General features: G+C 43.5%; 2 long non-coding RNA genes across 2 annotated transcripts in view; one reads left to right on the top strand and one right to left on the bottom strand.

Annotated features, from left to right (window-relative positions):
• Window positions 1–15,924, top strand: part of LOC134911393 (uncharacterized) — a 43,456-nt gene extending 27,532 nt beyond the window's left edge. Inside the window, exon 3 of the long non-coding RNA XR_010176534.1 lies at window positions 14,419–15,924. This is a non-coding gene — a long non-coding RNA (uncharacterized LOC134911393). The remainder of the gene's footprint in view (window positions 1–14,418) is intronic.
• The window catches only part of LOC134911394 (uncharacterized), a 180,177-nt gene that overhangs the window by 38,194 nt on the left and 120,302 nt on the right, over window positions 1–21,681 (bottom strand). The gene's annotated exons all lie outside the window — the stretch shown is intronic.

The raw sequence follows: 21,681 nt of genomic DNA, 5'->3' as shown, positions 1-21,681 counted from the left end.
ATTTCTCGTAGTCCGTAGTGGATGCTGGGCGCCCATCCCAAGTGCGGATTGTCTGCAATACTTGTACATAGTTATTGTTACAAAAAAATCGGGTTGTTATTGTTGTGAGCCGTCTGTTCAGAGGCTCCTACGTTTGTCATACTGTTAACTGGGTTTAGATCACAAGTTATACGGTGTGATTGGTGTGGCTGGTATGAGTCTTACCCGGGATTCAATATCCTTCCTTATTGTGTACGCTCGTCCGGGCACAGTATCCTAACTGAGGCTTGGAGGAGGGTCATGGGGGGAGGAGCCAGTACACACCACCTGATCCTAAAGCTTTAGTTTTGTGCCCTGTCTCCTGCGGAGCCGCTAATCCCCATGGTCCTGACGAAGTCCCCAGCATCCACTACGGACTACGAGAAATAGATTTATCGGTAAGTAAAATCTTATTATTACACACAGCAATGCCTCTATGTCTAATAGTTATACTAGGCATGTCTCTCTGTACACTAGTGTCTATTACAGCAGTCTATGGCCCATCACATTATTACACACAGCAATGCCTCTATGTCTAATAGTTATACTAAACATGTCTCTCTGTACACTAGTGTCTATTACAGCAGTCTATGCCCCATCACATTATTATTACACTATGTCTAATAGTTATACTAGGCATGCCTCTCTGTACGCTATTGTCTATTACAGCAGTCTATGGCCCATCACATTATTACACACAGCAATGCCTCTATGTCTAATAGTTATACTAGGCATGCCTCTCTGTACACTATTGTCTATTACAGCAGTTTATGGCCCATCACATTATTACACACAGCAATGCCTCTATGTCTAATAGTTATACTAGGCATGCCTCTCTGTACGCTATTGTCTATTACAGCAGTCTATGGCCCATCACATTATTACACACAGCAATGCCTCTATGTCTAATAGTTATACTAGGCATGTCTCTCTGTACACTAGTGTCTATTACAGCAGTCTATGGCCCATCACATTATTACACACAGCAATGCCTCTATGTCTAATAGTTATACTAAACATGTCTCTCTGTACACTAGTGTCTATTACAGCAGTCTATGCCCCATCACATTATTATTACACTATGTCTAATAGTTATACTAGGCATGCCTCTCTGTACACTATTGTCTATTACAGCAGTCTATGGCCCATCACATTATTACACACAGCAATGCCTCTATGTCTAATAGTTATACTAGGCATGCCTCTCTGTACGCTATTGTCTATTACAGCAGTCTATGGCCCATCACATTATTACACTATGTCTAATAGTTATACTAGGCATGCCTCTCTGTACACTATTGTCTATTACAGCAGTCTATGGCCCATCACATTATTACACACAGCAATGCCTCTATGTCTAATAGTTATACTAGGCATGCCTCTCTGTACGCTATTGTCTATTACAGCAGTCTATGGCCCATCACATTATTACACTATGTCTAATAGTTATACTAGGCATGCCTCTCTGTACACTAGTGTCTATTACAGCAGTCTATGCCCCATCACATTATTACACTATGTCTAATAGTTATACTAGGCATGCCTCTCTGTACGCTATTGTCTATTACAGCAGTCTATGGCCCATCACATTATTACACACAGCAATGCCTCTATGTCTAATAGTTATACTAGGCATGTCTCTCTGTACACTAGTGTCTATTACAGCAGTCTATGGCCCATCACATTATTACACACAGCAATGCCTCTATGTCTAATAGTTATACTAAACATGTCTCTCTGTACACTAGTGTCTATTACAGCAGTCTATGCCCCATCACATTATTATTACACTATGTCTAATAGTTATACTAGGCATGCCTCTCTGTACGCTATTGTCTATTACAGCAGTCTATGGCCCATCACATTATTACACACAGCAATGCCTCTATGTCTAATAGTTATACTAGGCATGCCTCTCTGTACGCTATTGTCTATTACAGCAGTCTATGGCCCATCACATTATTACACTATGTCTAATAGTTATATACTAGGCATGCCTCTCTGTACACTATTGTCTATTACAGCAGTCTATGGCCCATCACATTATTACACACAGCAATGCCTCTATGTCTAATAGTTATACTAGGCATGCCTCTCTGTACACTAGTGTCTATTACAGCAGTCTATGCCCCATCACATTATTACACTATGTCTAATAGTTATACTAGGCATGCCTCTCTGTACGCTATTGTCTATTACAGCAGTCTATGGCCCATCACATTATTACACACAGCAATGCCTCTATGTCTAATAGTTATACTAGGCATGTCTCTCTGTACACTAGTGTCTATTACAGCAGTCTATGGCCCATCACATTATTACACACAGCAATGCCTCTATGTCTAAAAGTTATACTAGCCATGTCTCTCTGTACACTAGTGTCTATTACAGCAGTCTATGGCCCATCACATTATTACACACGACAATGTCTCTATGTCTAAAAGTTATACTAGGCATGTCTCTCTGTACACTAGTGTCTATTACAGCAGTCTATGCCCCATCACATTATTACACTATGTCTAATAGTTATACTAGGCATGCCCCTCTGTACACTAGTGTCTATTACAGCAGTCTATGGCCCATCACATTATTACACACAGCAATGCCTCTATGTCTAATAGTTATACTAGGCATGTCTCTCTGTACACTAGTGTCTATTACAGCAGTCTATGCCCCATCACATTATTATTACACTATGTCTAATAGTTATACTAGGCATGCCTCTCTGTACGCTATTGTCTATTACAGCAGTCTATGGCCCATCACATTATTACACACAGCAATGCCTCTATGTCTAATAGTTATACTAGGCATGCCTCTCTGTACACTACTGTCTATTACAGCAGTCTATGGCCCATCACATTATTACACACAGCAATGCCTCTATGTCTAATAGTTATACTAGGCATGCCTCTCTGTACGCTATTGTCTATTACAGCAGTCTATGGCCCATCACATTATTACACACAGCAATGCCTCTATGTCTAATAGTTATACTAGGCATGTCTCTCTGTACACAAGTGTCTATTACAGCAGTCTATGGCCCATCACATTATTACACACAGCAATGCCTCTATGTCTAATAGTTATACTAAACATGTCTCTCTGTACACTAGTGTCTATTACAGCAGTCTATGCCCCATCACATTATTATTACACTATGTCTAATAGTTATACTAGGCATGCCTCTCTGTACGCTATTGTCTATTACAGCAGTCTATGGCCCATCACATTATTACACACAGCAATGCCTCTATGTCTAATAGTTATACTAGGCATGCCTCTCTGTACGATATTGTCTATTACAGCAGTCTATGGCCCATCACATTATTACACTATGTCTAATAGTTATACTAGGCATGCCTCTCTGTACACTATTGTCTATTACAGCAGTCTATGGCCCATCACATTATTACACACAGCAATGCCTCTATGTCTAATAGTTATACTAGGCATGCCTCTCTGTACATTAGTGTCTATTACAGCAGTCTATGCCCCATCACATTATTACACTATGTCTAATAGTTATACTAGGCATGCCTCTCTGTACGCTATTGTCTATTACAGCAGTCTATGGCCCATCACATTATTACACACAGCAATGCCTCTATGTCTAATAGTTATACTAGGCATGTCTCTCTGTACACTAGTGTCTATTACAGCAGTCTATGGCCCATCACATTATTACACACAGCAATGCCTCTATGTCTAAAAGTTATACTAGCCATGTCTCTCTGTACACTAGTGTCTATTACAGCAGTCTATGGCCCATCACATTATTACACACGGCAATGTCTCTATGTCTAAAAGTTATACTAGGCATGTCTCTCTGTACACTAGTGTCTATTACAGCAGTCTATGCCCCATCACATTATTACACTATGTCTAATAGTTATACTAGGTATGCCCCTCTGTACACTAGTGTCTATTACAGCAGTCTATGGCCCATCACATTATTACACACAGCAATGCCTCTATGTCTAATAGTTATACTAGGCATGCCTCTCTGTACGCTAGTGTCTATTACAGCAGTCTATGCCCCATCACATTATTACACACAGCAATGCCTCTATGTCTAATAGTTATACTAGGCATGTCTCTCTGTACACTATTGTCTATTACAGCAGTCTATGCCCCATCACATTATTATTACACTATGTCTAAAAGTTATACTAGGCATGCCTCTCTGTACGCTATTGTCTATTACAGCAGTCTATGGCCCATCACATTATTACACACAGCAATGCCTCTATGTCTAATAGTTATACTAGGCATGCCTCTCTGTACGCTATTGTCTATTACAGCAGTCTATGCCCCATCACATTATTACACTATGTCTAATAGTTATACTAGGCATGCCTCTCTGTACACTATTGTCTATTACAGCAGTCTATGGCCCATCACATTATTACACACAGCAATGCCTCTATGTCTAATAGTTATACTAGGCATGCCTCTCTATACACTAGTGTCTATTACAGCAGTCTATGGCCCATCACATTATTACACACAGCAATGCCTCTATGTCTAATAGTTATACTAGGCATGCCTCTCTGTACACTAGTGTCTATTACAGCAGTCTATGGCCCATCACATTATTACACACAGCAATGCCTCTATGTCTAATAGTTATACAAAACATGTCTCTCTGTACACTAGTGTCTATTACAGCAGTCTATGCCCCATCACATTATTATTACACTATGTCTAATAGTTATACTAGGCATGCCTCTCTGTACGCTATTGTCTATTACAGCAGTCTATGGCCCATCACATTATTACACACAGCAATGCCTCTATGTCTAATAGTTATACTAGGCATGTCTCTCTGTACACTAGTGTCTATTACAGCAGTCTATGGCCCATCACATTATTACACACAGCAATGCCTCTATGTCTAAAAGTTATACTAGCCATGTCTCTCTGTACACTAGTGTCTATTACAGCAGTCTATGGCCCATCACATTATTACACACGACAATGTCTCTATGTCTAAAAGTTATACTAGGCATGTCTCTCTGTACACTAGTGTCTATTACAGCAGTCTATGCCCCATCACATTATTACACTATGTCTAATAGTTATACTAGGCATGCCCCTCTGTACACTAGTGTCTATTACAGCAGTCTATGGCCCATCACATTATTACACACAGCAATGCCTCTATGTCTAATAGTTATACTAGGCATGTCTCTCTGTACACTAGTGTCTATTACAGCAGTCTATGCCCCATCACATTATTATTACACTATGTCTAATAGTTATACTAGGCATGCCTCTCTGTACGCTATTGTCTATTACAGCAGTCTATGGCCCATCACATTATTACACACAGCAATGCCTCTATGTCTAATAGTTATACTAGGCATGCCTCTCTGTACACTATTGTCTATTACAGCAGTCTATGGCCCATCACATTATTACACACAGCAATGCCTCTATGTCTAATAGTTATACTAGGCATGCCTCTCTGTACGCTATTGTCTATTACAGCAGTCTATGGCCCATCACATTATTACACACAGCAATGCCTCTATGTCTAATAGTTATACTAGGCATGTCTCTCTGTACACTAGTGTCTATTACAGCAGTCTATGGCCCATCACATTATTACACACAGCAATGCCTCTATGTCTAATAGTTATACTAAACATGTCTCTCTGTACACTAGTGTCTATTACAGCAGTCTATGCCCCATCACATTATTATTACACTATGTCTAATAGTTATACTAGGCATGCCTCTCTGTACGCTATTGTCTATTACAGCAGTCTATGGCCCATCACATTATTACACACAGCAATGCCTCTATGTCTAATAGTTATACTAGGCATGCCTCTCTGTACGATATTGTCTATTACAGCAGTCTATGGCCCATCACATTATTACACTATGTCTAATAGTTATACTAGGCATGCCTCTCTGTACACTATTGTCTATTACAGCAGTCTATGGCCCATCACATTATTACACACAGCAATGCCTCTATGTCTAATAGTTATACTAGGCATGCCTCTCTGTACATTAGTGTCTATTACAGCAGTCTATGCCCCATCACATTATTACACTATGTCTAATAGTTATACTAGGCATGCCTCTCTGTACGCTATTGTCTATTACAGCAGTCTATGGCCCATCACATTATTACACACAGCAATGCCTCTATGTCTAATAGTTATACTAGGCATGTCTCTCTGTACACTAGTGTCTATTACAGCAGTCTATGGCCCATCACATTATTACACACAGCAATGCCTCTATGTCTAAAAGTTATACTAGCCATGTCTCTCTGTACACTAGTGTCTATTACAGCAGTCTATGGCCCATCACATTATTACACACGGCAATGTCTCTATGTCTAAAAGTTATACTAGGCATGTCTCTCTGTACACTAGTGTCTATTACAGCAGTCTATGCCCCATCACATTATTACACTATGTCTAATAGTTATACTAGGCATGCCCCTCTGTACACTAGTGTCTATTACAGCAGTCTATGGCCCATCACATTATTACACACAGCAATGCCTCTATGTCTAATAGTTATACTAGGCATGCCTCTCTGTACGCTAGTGTCTATTACAGCAGTCTATGCCCCATCACATTATTACACACAGCAATGCCTCTATGTCTAATAGTTATACTAGGCATGTCTCTCTGTACACTATTGTCTATTACAGCAGTCTATGCCCCATCACATTATTATTACACTATGTCTAAAAGTTATACTAGGCATGCCTCTCTGTACGCTATTGTCTATTACAGCAGTCTATGGCCCATCACATTATTACACACAGCAATGCCTCTATGTCTAATAGTTATACTAGGCATGCCTCTCTGTACGCTATTGTCTATTACAGCAGTCTATGCCCCATCACATTATTACACTATGTCTAATAGTTATACTAGGCATGCCTCTCTGTACACTATTGTCTATTACAGCAGTCTATGGCCCATCACATTATTACACACAGCAATGCCTCTATGTCTAATAGTTATACTAGGCATGCCTCTCTATACACTAGTGTCTATTACAGCAGTCTATGGCCCATCACATTATTACACACAGCAATGCCTCTATGTCTAATAGTTATACTAGGCATGCCTCTCTGTACACTAGTGTCTATTACAGCAGTCTATGGCCCATCACATTATTACACACAGCAATGCCTCTATGTCTAATAGTTATACTAAACATGTCTCTCTGTACACTAGTGTCTATTACAGCAGTCTATGCCCCATCACATTATTATTACACTATGTCTAATAGTTATACTAGGCATGCCTCTCTGTACGCTATTGTCTATTACAGCAGTCTATGGCCCATCACATTATTACACACAGCAATGCCTCTATGTCTAATAGTTATACTAGGCATGCCTCTCTGTACGCTATTGTCTATTACAGCAGTCTATGGCCCATCACATTATTACACTATGTCTAATAGTTATACTAGGCATGCCTCCCTGTACGCTATTGTCTATTACAGCAGTCTATGGCCCATCACATTATTACACACAGCAATGCCTCTATGTCTAATAGTTATACTAGGCATGTCTCTCTGTACACTAGTGTCTATTACAGCAGTCTATGGCCCATCACATTATTACACACAGCAATGCCTCTATGTCTAATAGTTATACTAGGCATGTCTCTCTGTACACTAGTGTCTATTACAGCAGTCTATGCCCCATCACATTATTACACTATGTCTAATAGTTATACTAGGCATGCCTCTCTGTACGCTATTGTCTATTACAGCAGTCTATGGCCCATCACATTATTACACACAGCAATGCCTCTATGTCTAATAGTTATACTAGGCATGCCACTCTGTACACTATTGTCTATTACAGCAGTCTATGGCCCAGCACATTATTACACACAGCAATGCCTCTATGTCTAATAGTTATACTAGGCATGCCTCTCTGTACGCTATTGTCTATTACAGCAGTCTATGGCCCATCACATTATTACACACAGCAATGCCTCTATGTCTAATAGTTATACTAGGCATGTCTCTCTGTACACTAGTGTCTATTACAGCAGCCTATGCCCCATCACATTATTACACTATGTCTAATAGTTATACTAGGCATGCCTCTCTGTACGCTATTGTCTATTACAGCAGTCTATGGCCCATCACATTATTACACACAGCAATGCCTCTATGTCTAATAGTTATACTAGGCATGTCTCTCTGTACACTAGTGTCTATTACAGCAGTCTATGGCCCATCACATTATTACACACAGCAATGCCTCTATGTCTAATAGTTATACTAAACATGTCTCTCTGTACACTAGTGTCTATTACAGCAGTCTATGCCCCATCACATTATTATTACACTATGTCTAATAGTTATACTAGGCATGCCTCTCTGTACGCTATTGTCTATTACAGCAGTCTAGGGCCCATCACATTATTACACATAGCAATGCCTCTATGTCTAATAGTTATACTAGGCATGCCTCTCTGTACACTATTGTCTATTACAGCAGTCTATGGCCCATCACATTATTACACACAGCAATGCCTCTATGTCTAATAGTTATACTAGGCATGCCTCTCTGTACGCTATTGTCTATTACAGCAGTCTATGGCCCATCACATTATTACACACAGCAATGCCTCTATGTCTAATAGTTATACTAGGCATGTCTCTCTGTACACTAGTGTCTATTACAGCAGTCTATGGCCCATCACATTATTACACACAGCAATGCCTCTATGTCTAATAGTTATACTAAACATGTCTCTCTGTACACTAGTGTCTATTACAGCAGTCTATGCCCCATCACATTATTATTACACTATGTCTAATAGTTATACTAGGCATGCCTCTCTGTACGCTATTGTCTATTACAGCAGTCTATGGCCCATCACATTATTACACACAGCAATGCCTCTATGTCTAATAGTTATACTAGGCATGCCTCTCTGTACGCTATTGTCTATTACAGCAGTCTATGGCCCATCACATTATTACACTATGTCTAATAGTTATACTAGGCATGCCTCTCTGTACACTATTGTCTATTACAGCAGTCTATGGCCCATCACATTATTACACACAGCAATGCCTCTATGTCTAATAGTTATACTAGGCATGCCTCTCTGTACGCTATTGTCTATTACAGCAGTCTATGGCCCATCACATTATTACACACAGCAATGCCTCTATGTCTAATAGTTATACTAGGCATGTCTCTCTGTACACTAGTGTCTATTACAGCAGTCTATGCCCCATCACATTATTACACTATGTTTAATAGTTATACTAGGCATGCCTCTCTGTACGCTATTGTCTATTACAGCAGTCTATGGCCCATCACATTATTACACACAGCAATGCCTCTATGTCTAATAGTTATACTAGGCATGTCTCTCTGTACACTAGTGTCTATTACAGCAGTCTATGGCCCATCACATTATTACACACAGCAATGCCTCTATGTCTAAAAGTTATACTAGGCATGTCTCTCTGTACGCTAGTGTCTATTACAGCAGTCTATGCCCCATCACATTATTACACTATGTCTAATAGTTATACTAGGCATGCCCCTCTGTACACTAGTGTCTATTACAGCAGTCTATGGCCCATCACATTATTACACACAGCAATGCCTCTATGTCTAATAGTTATACTAGGCATGCCTCTCTGTACGCTAGTGTCTATTACAGCAGTCTATGCCCCATCACATTATTACACACAGCAATGCCTCTATGTCTAATAGTTATACTAGGCATGTCTCTCTGTACACTATTGTCTATTACAGCAGTCTATGCCCCATCACATTATTATTACACTATGTCTAATAGTTATACTAGGCATGCCTCTCTGTACGCTATTGTCTATTACAGCAGTCTATGGCCCATCACATTATTACACACAGCAATGCCTCTATGTCTAATAGTTATACTAGGCATGCCTCTCTGTACACTAGTGTCTATTACAGCAGTCTATGGCCCATCACATTATTACACACAGCAATGCCTCTATGTCTAATAGTTATACTAGGCATGCCTCTCTGTACACTAGTGTCTATTACAGCAGTCTATGGCCCATCACATTATTTCACACAGCAATGCCTCTATGTCTAATAGTTATACTAGGCATGTCTCTCTGTACACTAGTGTCTATTACAGCAGTCTATGGCCCATCACATTATTACACACAGCAATGCCTCTATGTCTAATAGTTATACTAGGCATGCCTCTCTGTACACTATTGTCTATTACAGCAGTCTATGGCCCATCACATTATTACACACAGCAATGCCTCTATGTCTAATAGTTATACTAGGCATGCCTCTCTGTACACTAGTGTCTATTACAGCAGTCTATGCCCCATCACATTATTACACTATGTCTATTAGTTATACTAGGCATGCCTCTCTGTACACTATTGTCTATTACAGCAGTCTATGGCCCATAACATTATTACGCATACCAGTGCAGCCCCTGTGCTCTGGGACAGCCCTTGACATACCTGGCCCCCTATACACAGCCTGCCTCTGCTGCCAGCTAACAGCACCCTACAGGGCACAGTACACAAAGCCATGACAACTTCTGGTTTATGTTACACTGTGTGGAGCACAAATCCCGAAAGTGTGGCAATTGGCCGGATAGACTCATGGAAAATATAACCAATGCCGTGTATATTGCTTAGCTTGTAGATGGTGATAGTGTCTATGTAAATACTGTAGTTATTGTCATATGTTGCACATATGGTGTGACAATGCAATGAATGGTAAGCAGTGGCGGATCCAGGGGGGGGGGGGGGGGGGGGCACCCAGGCACGTGCCCCCCCTGTCATTTAGAAGATTTTTTCTTATCTTTAATTGTAGCCTGCAGCCAGGACCACGGCACGCTCTATCACAGCGCGCCCCTCCTGCCTGCAGTACTGCCGCTCTGCCACTCAGTTTGGTCTCCGGCAGTGACGGCGGAGTGTATAACTCAAATCAGGTGCCGGTTCGTTAGCCAATCAGAGCTCGCGAACCGGCACCTGATTTGAGATATACACGCTGCCGTCGCCGCCGGAGACCAGACTGAGGGGCAGAGCGGCAGGCAGGAGAAGCGCGCGCTGCGCTCTCCACACACAAAACGGTAAGCAGCACTGTGGGGGCATATGTCTATGTGGCACTGTGGGGTCATATGTGGCGCTGTGGGGGCATATCTGTCAGACTGGCACTGTGTGGGCATATCTGGCACTGTGGGCACATGGCACTGTAGGGGCATATATGTATCTGGCACTATGGGGTCATATGTGGCACTGTGGGGTCATATGTGGCACTATGGGGGCATATCTGGCACTATGGGGGCATATCTGACACTATGGGCACATGGCACTGGGAGGGCATATCTGTATCTGGCACTGTGGGGGCATATCTGGCACTGTGGGCACATGGCACTGTGGGGGCATATCTGTATCTGGCACTGTGGGGGCATATCTGGCACTGTGGGCACATGGCACTGTGGGGGCATATCTGTATCTTGCACAGTGAGGTCATATGTGGCACTGTGGGGTCATATCTAGCACTGTGGGCACATGGCACCCACTATCTCCCTGTGACCCCAGCCTCCTCAGTCACCCTCTACAAACAACCACATATGCAGCAGGGTGCATAGAAGAGTCCGTAACTATGTGGCCCAAAATAGAATGGGAAGGGGGCATAGTGTATTAATGTTTTAACATTCTGTGGCTGTGTTTGTGTGTATATGTGTGTGGGTGCATATGTGGTTGTTTGTATATATGTGCTGTGTGTGTATATTTGGCTGGTTGTGCTTATGTGACTGTATACTGTATATGGCTGTGTGTGTGTGTGTGTGTGTGTGTGTGTGTGTGTGTGTGTGTGTGTGTGTGTGTGTACTGTATGTGGCTGTCTGTGTGTGTATATGTTACTTTGTGTATACTGTATCTGGCTGGCTGTATACAGTATGTGACTGTGCATATGCAGCTGTCTGTGTACACGTAAACTGTATGTGACTGTGTGTGTATACTGTATGTGGCTGTCTGTGTATAAGTGACTGTGCATATGTGGCTGTGTGTATATGCGACTATATGTGACTGTGTTTACTGTATCTGGTTGTCCGTGCATATGTGACTGTGTGTGTATACTGTATGTGACAGTCCGTGCATACGTGACTGTGTTTTGTATGTGTTTCTGTATCTGCACATATGTGGCTGCGTATATGAGTACTCCATGGGCGTGACTCATGGGTATGGCATTCTCTGTGAGGCCAACCCCTTGCTACAAAGCCACACCCCTTTCACAGGAGCACATGTGCCGAACCCCCCCCCCCTTCCTTCCCCTATTGTGGTGCCCCGCCTGTCATTTTGTTCTGGATCCGCCCCTGATGGTAAGCAATATTATGGCACTCAGCTAGTGTACATTCTGTACAGGCTGCAGGAGAGGGAGGTTAGTTTTAGGCTGTAGGGGGAGGGGTAGGGTTTGGTTGCGGGTGAAAGAATAAAACAGTTGTAAATATGGAGGCAGAATTGCACACTGTGGAGACTCTCAGTGCAGTCCCATCAGTCTCAACACAGTGTTAACACTCACCAAATGGCTTTTCATGCAGTAAGGGTACGAGTGTAAATGTCTGCTTTAGGAGTGTATTCAATTATTGTCGGAAACTGCCGTCTTGTCGGAAAGACGGCAGTTTCCGACAGGTTTAGGTCGGAAGGGGTTCCGACCTCTTCAATGGTGACTGTTTTTTTCCGACAAGTCGGGAGTTCCCGACTTGCCGGAAACCACGTGTATAGTCGGAATCCACATTTGCTGTCAGGAGCGCGGCCAAACCCAACAGGTTTTAGCCCCGTTTCTGACAATGTCAATCCGACTTTAAAAAAACGTTGGTTTGCCACTGTCGGGAACGGGCCAAACTGGGTTTGGCCCGGCATTGAATACTGACCTGCCGGATCCTTTCTGTCGGAAAGGATCCAACAGGTATTGAATACACCCCATAGTGTTGGATTACATTCAAAATGCTGTGTACAGTGCACACCCGGTGGAGGGTCGACTGAGATCCGTGTCCGGTCGGGCGGTGCATCAACGGCAGTTTAAACACGTTCCTAAGCTCACCAGGGCCCGTGTGATTGTTGGAGAATGTGATCCTTTCAGATTGACAGCAGTCCAGCAGCCTCTCACTCCCAGCAGGTCTCAGCAGCAGCAGCAACAGGGCAGTCGGTCAGATTGGAGCAGGCTGTACTTTTTACTGTCATGTTGTGCTTAAATAATTGAGCCAGAATTTTGTGGACCTCATAGCAACAGTCCCCTGTCTCAATGATTCTAGTGCCACAGTTTATATTTTGAACCATAGTAGTGCCTTAGGTAATAGTATATCACATTGTAGGGCTGCCATTATGCAACACAGTATCCCCAATTCACATTATGACGCACAGTGTACCCAGTTCATATTGTGCCACATTACAATGTCCAAGTTCATATTACATACAGTAACATTATAATGCCCTCCAGACAGGGTCGGACTGGCCCACAGGGGTACAGGGGAAACCACCGGTGGACCCCACTGCCTGGGGGCCCTCCTCCTCCTCCTCTAGTGATCAGGTTCCAGACTGTGTTCTTGAATTATACATTATACATATGTTACCTTATACTGCACAGGACTATGATGTATTCTCTTCAGTGCATTGCCAATATTTATCTGGTACATTATCATACACGCACTAGCAGTATTTATATATTTGTCAAGGACCCAGCCTATGCACTCACTAATGGTTAGGCAATCTAATGTAGCAGCTGGCCACACCCCCTCTGGAGCCTGACCACACCCCTAAACATGGGCCCCTACCACTGCATTCCCCGGTGGGTCCTTCATGCCCCAGTCCGACACTGCCTCCAGATCATGTTATACCAAATTACAATAAACAGGTCCAGGGGTGTAACTAGCCCAATGGTTAAAAATATATAACATGTAAATTTTTCTGTAATTTCCCCTTATTTTTGTTTTTTAACTAAACGTTTTAGAAGGCAATCACTGACTTGTGGAATGCACTCCTGCTGTACCTGACATCTATATGAATGCCTATGCTGTGAAACGCAAGTGCTGTTAGTCTGATACCCAGATAAAGCAATGCATTACTGACTCCTTGGCAACAAAAGTTAATTGCACCCGACAGCCAGATCCAAACTAACAGCTGCAATAATAACACTTGTCTTGCATGTAAAGTGAATCTTTCTTAATCGGAAATGTATCTTCCTCGATGTGCTTTCTGCTGTACTTAGCATAAATCATTAAGGGAAAGTGCCAACTATTACAGCATGCAGTGCAAGCACTGTATGACTGCCCTACTGGCACGCTATCACAGCTATTTTCTTCATCCTTTCAAAATGTGACCACTCTTTTATAGAGATTAACTTTTGTTTTTTTCCAATAGAAATACACGACTTTAGATCTCAGGGGAACTGCCGAAAGTTACAATTTGGAGTGAAAATATTCTGCAAGACAGGATGATGCAAATGATTGTGCTTATAGTTGCTTTCCTCTCTTCCCTTGTGTATAGTTAGCATTTCCATTCACAAATATAATTGTTTTTATTACACTTTTATATGCTGAATTTTGTTGATCATTTAAGTAATTTACAAATCTACTGCCGCAGGGTTAATTGTAGACACCTGTGTTCTGCATGCTGGCACCCCAGAGATCTGTCCCATTGTATTTCATTTCCCTGAGTGTGGTGTTGCAGTCTAGTCATCCGAATCCATACTTGGCAATATGTGAAAATCATTTTCAGGGACACTTTGCTGATGGGCAGGTGAATTCGTGTTGTATGCAGAACACTCTGTACTGGCATTGAACACTCTGAGAAGTATTTATAAACTGTCTCAATCTTGAGACATTAGGAGCGAATATTTGTAATAATTAACACTACAATGTTATTTGGTCATTTTGCCCTTTGTGCTAGTTTTCAGATTTTGATAGTAAAAGGGGCATGGATTATCAAGCACACTTCCTGGGCTGTGTGGTCTTCAGTTTGCCGGCTGTTGGGATCCCAGCGCACAGTATACAAGCGCCGGAATCCCGACAGCCAGCATACCGACATCCTTTCTCCCTCTTGGGGGTCCAAGAACCCCCTGGAGGGAGAATAGATAGCATAGCGCGCCACCATGCCCACAGCGCAGTGGGGCTCATTTGCGCTCGCCCAGCTGTCGGTATGCAGGCAGTCGGATTCCGGTGCCAGTATGCTGCCCGCCGGGAGCCCGGCCGCCGGCATACCCTACTACTACCCCCGGGGCTAACTCACAGATGTACACTGATGCCACCACAACTGCGAATGTGTACACAGATACTGTGCAAAAATATGCAAAAACCACTTAGACCTGTTTTAAGATGACCACTGGCAGCTTCACAAGCCCCAGCAAAGACATTGCGTCAGTCGCAGATCAGTCGATTACCTAACGTCTGATTAGCCCTATGGGTGCACAGCATGGCTGCAGGAAGTAAGAAGCAAGAGACACTGTTAATGTGTACCGGGAATGCAGACATAGACATGCCCCGAAAGCGCCTGCTTTTGTTACCTTCCCCAAATGGTCCCTGCCTGTCAATCAATTTGCATATCCTCTCTGCAATGCCATCGCAAGACCATTATGGTACATGTACATTGTGACTTAGACACATGCGTAGTTGGCCAAAAATCACTATGCAAAAACATTGCCCCCTATGAGAGACCATTAAATGTAATATTGACTTTGATAGATCATTTAAATGCACCATTGATAAAATATCTGCTGTATTCATGGGCCCGATCATAACTATATCGAGCCCTGGCATGTCACTTTTCCTGCTTTGGAGTTTTGTGGGGTCATAGGTACAGATGTGAGGTGGACACTTTTCATGATTTGTGTTTTGGTTTTGGTTCTAATTCCACTTTCGTGTTTTGGTTTTGGATCTGGATGATTTAAAAAAAAACATAAAACAGCTAAAATCACAGAATTTGGGGGTAATGTTGCTCCTACGGTATTATTAACCTCAATACCATTCATTTCCACTCATTTCCAGTCTATTCTGAACACCTCACACCTCACAATATTGTTTTTAGGCCTTAAAGTTGCACCGAGGTGACTGTATGACTAAGCTAAGCGAAACAAGTGTGCGGCACAAACACCTGGCCCATCTAGGAGTGGCACTGCAGTGGCAGACAGGATGGCAGATTTAAAAAATAGGACCCAAACAGCACATGATGCAAAGAAGAAAAAGAGGTGCAATGAGGTAGCTGGATGGCCAAGCTAAGCGACACAAGTGTGCGGCACAAACACCTGGCCTCTCTAGGAGTGGCACTGCAGTTACAGACAGGATGGCACTTAAAAAAACTAGTCCCCAAACAGCACATGATGCAAAGAAGAAAAAGAGGTGCAAGATGGAATTGTCCTTGGGCCCTCCCACCCACCCTTATGTTGTATAAACAGGACATGCACACTTTAACAACCCAATCATTTCAGCGACAGGGTCTGCCACACAACTGTGGCTGAAATGACTGGTTTGTTTGGGCCCCCACCAAAAAAGAAGCAATCCATCTCTCCTTGCACAAACTGGCTCTACAGAGGCAAGATGTCGACCTCATCCTCATCCTCCGATTCCTCACCCATTTCACTGTGTACATCCTCCTCCTCACAGAGTATTAATTTGTCCCCACTGGAATCCACCGTCACAGGCCCCTGTGTACTTTCTGGAGGCAATTGCTGGTAAAGGTCTTCCCGGAGGAATTTATAATTCATTTTGATGAACATCATCTTCTCCACATTTAGTGGAAGTAACCTCCTACGCCGGTCGCTGACAAGGTTATCGGCTGCACTAAACACTCTTTCGGAGTACACACTGGAGGGGGGGGGGGGGCAACTTATGTAAAATAAAGACAGTTTGTGCAAGGGCATCCAAATTGCCTCTTTTTCCTGCCAGTATACATACGGACTGTCTGACATGCCTACTTGGATGCTGTCACTCATATAATCCTCCACCATTCTTTCAATGGTGACAGAATCATATGCAGTGACAGTACACATCTCAGTAACCATTGGCAGGTCCTTCAGTCCGGACCAGATGTCAGCTTTCGCTCCTGACTGCCCTGCATCACCACCAGTGGGTGGGCTAGGAAATATTATCTTTTCCCTTGCAGCCCCAGTTGCGAGAGAAATTGAAGGATGAGCTGTTGACGGGTCACGTTCCGTTTGAGTTGACAATTTACTAACCAGCAGGTCTTTGCACCTCTGCACACATGTGTCTGCTGGAAAGAGAGATACAATGTAGGCTTTAAACCTAGGATCAAGCACGGAGGCCAAAATGTAGTGCTCTGATTTCAACAGATTGACCACACTTGAATCCTGGCAAAGCGAATGAAGGGCTCCATCCACAAGTCCCACATACTTTGCGGAATCGCTCCGTCTTAGCTCCTTCTTCAATTTCTCCAGCTGCTTCTACAAAAGCCTGATGAGGGGAATGATCTGACTCAAGCTGGCAGTGTCTGAACTTACTTCACGTGTGGCAAGTTCGAAGGGTTGGAGAACCTTGCACAAGACGGAAATCATTCTCCACTGCACTTGAGTCAGGTGCCTATATCGTAGGTGGATGTATAGACTTGAATGGCCTTTTGCTGCTCCTCCATCCTCTGAAGCATATAGAGTTTTGAATTCCACCTCGTTACCACCTCTTGCTTCAGTTGAAGGCAGAGCAGGTTCAGGAGTGTTTGCTGGCACTCCAGTCTTCGGCATGCAGTGGTAGAATGCCGAAAGTGGCCCGCAATTTTTTGGGCCACTGAAAGCATCTCCTGCACACCAATCTCATTTTTCAAAAAATTCTGCACCACCAAATTAATTGTATGTGCAAAACATGGGACATGCTGGAATTTGCCCAGATGTAATGCACGCACAATATTGGTGGCGTTGTCCGATATTACAAATCCCCAGGAGAGTCCAATTGGGGTAAGCCATTCTGCAATGATGTTCCTCAGTTTCCGTAAGAGGTTGTCAGCTGTGTGCCTCTTATGGAAAGTGGTGATACATAACGTAGCCTGCCTAGGAACGAGTTGGCGTTTGCAAGATGCTGCTACTGGTGCCGCTGCTGCTGTTGTTGCTGCGGGAGGCAATACATCTACCCAGTGGGCTGTCACAGTCATATAGTCCTTAGTCTGCCCTGTTCCTCTTATCCACATGTCTGTGGTTAAGTAGACACTGGATACAACCGCATTTTTTAGGACACTTATGACTTTTTTTCTGACGTCTGTGTACATTCTCGGTATCGCCTGCCTAGATAAGTGGATCCTAGATGGGATTTGATACTGGGGACACAGTACCTCAAACAATTCTCTAAGTCCCACTAAACTAATGGTGGATACCTGATGCACGTCTAACACCAACATAGCTGTCAAGGCCTCAGTTATCCGCTTTGCAAAAGGATGACTGCTGTCATATTTCATCTTCCTTACAAAGGACTGTTGGACAGTCAATTGCTTACTGGAAGTGATACAAGTGGTCTTCCAACTTCCCCTCTGGGATGACGATCGACTTCCAGCAGCAACAACAGCAGCAGCGGCAGCAGCAACAGCAGGCGTACCACTCAAGGATCCTCCGGAGGAATCCCGGTTAGGAGAGGACTTTTCAGTCTTGACAGTGACATAGCCTGCAGGACTACTGATGTTCCTGACTGAGGAGGAAGTTGACGTTGAGGGAGTTGGTGGTGTGGCTTGCAGGAGCTTGGGTACAGGAGGAAGAAGGGATTTAGGTGTCAGTGGACTGCTTACGCTCTTACCCAAAGTTTCACAACTTGACACTGACTTATGATGAATACACTGCAGGTGACGTATAAGGGAGGATGTTCCTAGATGGTTAACCTCCTTACCCCTACTTATTACAGATTGACAGAGGCAACAGATGGCTTGACACCCCTTGTCCGGATTTGTGGAGAAATTATTCCACACCGAAGAGGTGGCTTTTTTGGCAGTTTGCCCAGGCATCACAATGGGCTTCTTCATCCCATGGACAACAGGTGTCTCCCCGGTGCCTGAATTAAACAAACCACATCACCATCAGAATCCTCATCGCCAACTTCCTCCTCAGCGCCAGCAACACCCATATCCTCATCCTGGTGTACTTCAACAGTGACATTGATTTCAATATCAGGAACTGGACTGTGGGTGCTCCTTCCAGCACTTGCAGGGGGCGTGCAAATGGTGGAAGGAGCCAACTCTTCCCGTCCAGTGTTGGGAAGGTCAGGCATCGCAACCGCCAACACACTTGGACTCTCCTTGGGGATTTGTGATACCATCTCAGAATGCACAGTTCTTTTCTGTGCTCTTTCCAGCTTAACTCTTTTAATTTTTCTAGCTGGAGGATGAAGGCTTTCATCGTCATGTGAAGCTGAACCACTAGCCATGAACATAGGCCAGGGCCTCAGCCATTCCTTGCCACTCCGTGTCGTAAATGGCATATTGGCAAATTTACGTTTCTCCTCAGACAATTTCTATTTTTGGTTCTTTTTACTGTAACTTTGGCTTTTTGGATTTAACATGCCCTCTACTATCACATTGGGCATCAGCCTTGGCAGACGACGATGGCATTTCATTGTCTATGTCATGGCTAGTGGCAGCAGCTTCAGCACTAGGAGGAAGTGGTTCTTGATCTTTCCCTGTTTTATCCTCCAAATTTTTGTTCTCCATTATGATTCTGGAGTTATATAACAAAATATGCGGCACAGGAATGACTGATGGCTGATTGCCAGGACACTACCACTGATCTGATGCAGCACAACACAGCAACACTGTAAGGGAATTGTTGTTGTTGTTGTTATTATTATAATACTGTAGCAGTGGACATATAGCAGCAGCGTATACCACTGTGACTGCCTCGTCACTGGAATGACTGATTGACAGGACACTACCACTGGTCTGATGCAGAACAACACAACAACACTGTAAGGGACTTGTGGTTGTTGTTATTATTATTATAATTCTGTAGCAGTGGACATATAGCAGCAGCGTATACCACTGTGACTGCCTCGTCACTGGAATGACTGATGGCCAGGACACTACCACTGGTGTGATGCAGCACAACACAACAACACTGTAAGGGACTTCTTATACAGCTACACTGGATATATGGCAGCAGAGGACACCACCACTGTGACTGGTCACTGGACTGATGCACAAGAGACTTCCCCTGGTCTGATGCAGGACAACACAGCACCACTGAAAGGGACTTATACAGCTACACTGGATATATGGCAGCAGAGTACACCACCACTGTGACTAGTCACTGGACTGATGCACAAGAGACTTCCCTGGTCTAATGCAGGACAACACAGCAAAAATGCAAGCCAGCAGCACTGGGGACATATAGCAGCAGAGGACACCAACACTGTGACTGGCTGGACTGATGCAGCACAATACACTGACTACACTGGACTGGACAGCACAACACAACACAGCACAAGACTCGCCACCCCACTTTCCCGCCCCCACACAGACACTGAACACTGAGGACACGTCCTCTCAATACACTCTCCGAGACTGGAGTGAAAATGGCCGTGACGCGCGACCACTTATATGGAATCCAAATCCAGCGAGAATCCGACAGCGGGATGATGACGTTTTGCCTCGTTTGGGTTTCCGAGTCAGGCTTAGAAAACCTGAGCCTGACTCAGATTCGGGCTCAGAAGGCAAAGTCCGGTAAGGTTTGGTTCTCTGAGAACCGAACCCGCTCATCTCTAGTCATAGGTGGTATCACAATCAAGTGAGTAGCTACTGGTCGTGCAGGGAGTGCAGCTGCTATGGGGCACAAAGCTGAGTGGGGCCCACCTTCCCTGTCACAGTTACATGTGTTATATACAAGGGTGTAGCTACCATAGGTGCAGGGAGTGCAGCTACTATGGGGCCCACAGGTGAGTTGGGCCCACCTTTCCTACCAGAGTTACATGTGTTATATACATCTTTTACCACTGGGTGGTACATAGTGGCTCTAACGCCCCAGGACTGCTCATTGTAATGTGGTATAAAATTAACTGGCAGGCATTATAATGTTATATAATATGAACTGGGGCACTGTAATGTGGCACATTATAAAGCAAAGACACTATAGTGTGGCATAATATGAACTGGGCACTCCAATGTGGCGCAATATGAAGCAAAGACACTATAGTGTGTCACATATATGAACTGGGGGCATAATGTGTACTGGCAGCCCTACAATGTGACATAATGTGAACTAGGGCACTACTATGGTTCATAAAATAAACTAGGGCTCTACTATGGGGCATAAAATCTGTAACTGGTGCTGGTTTCTCTCTAGAAGCATTGGGACAGGGGCCTGTTCAAAATATTGATATAGGGTCCACAAAGTTCTGGCTACGTCCCTGATAACACTGTTGCGGGTGGGTGTCGGAAGAGCTTCACATTTGAAATGTGTGGCTTAATGATTACTTTGGCTCGCGGTGTAGGCAGATTGCACTCTTACTATTACAGAGGGGATTAATATTTTAAACATGAATCCAGCTTGGTCAGGGAAGATGGCATATCAAAATTCTGCAACAGAATAAGCAATACGGGGCATATACGGTATTGTTTAAATGTAGCATTCCATTTATATATAATAATTACTTAATGAAGCTTAAATCATGATTATCTAGGACAGTGCACAGTAATATATAGTTAGCG

The sequence above is a fragment of the Pseudophryne corroboree genome, chromosome 4, assembly GCF_028390025.1.
Source record: "Pseudophryne corroboree isolate aPseCor3 chromosome 4, aPseCor3.hap2, whole genome shotgun sequence".
Classification (NCBI taxonomy): Eukaryota; Metazoa; Chordata; class Amphibia; order Anura; family Myobatrachidae; genus Pseudophryne; species Pseudophryne corroboree.
Note: the sequence above shows the minus strand (reverse complement) of the source record. Positions and strands in the feature narration are given on the sequence as shown.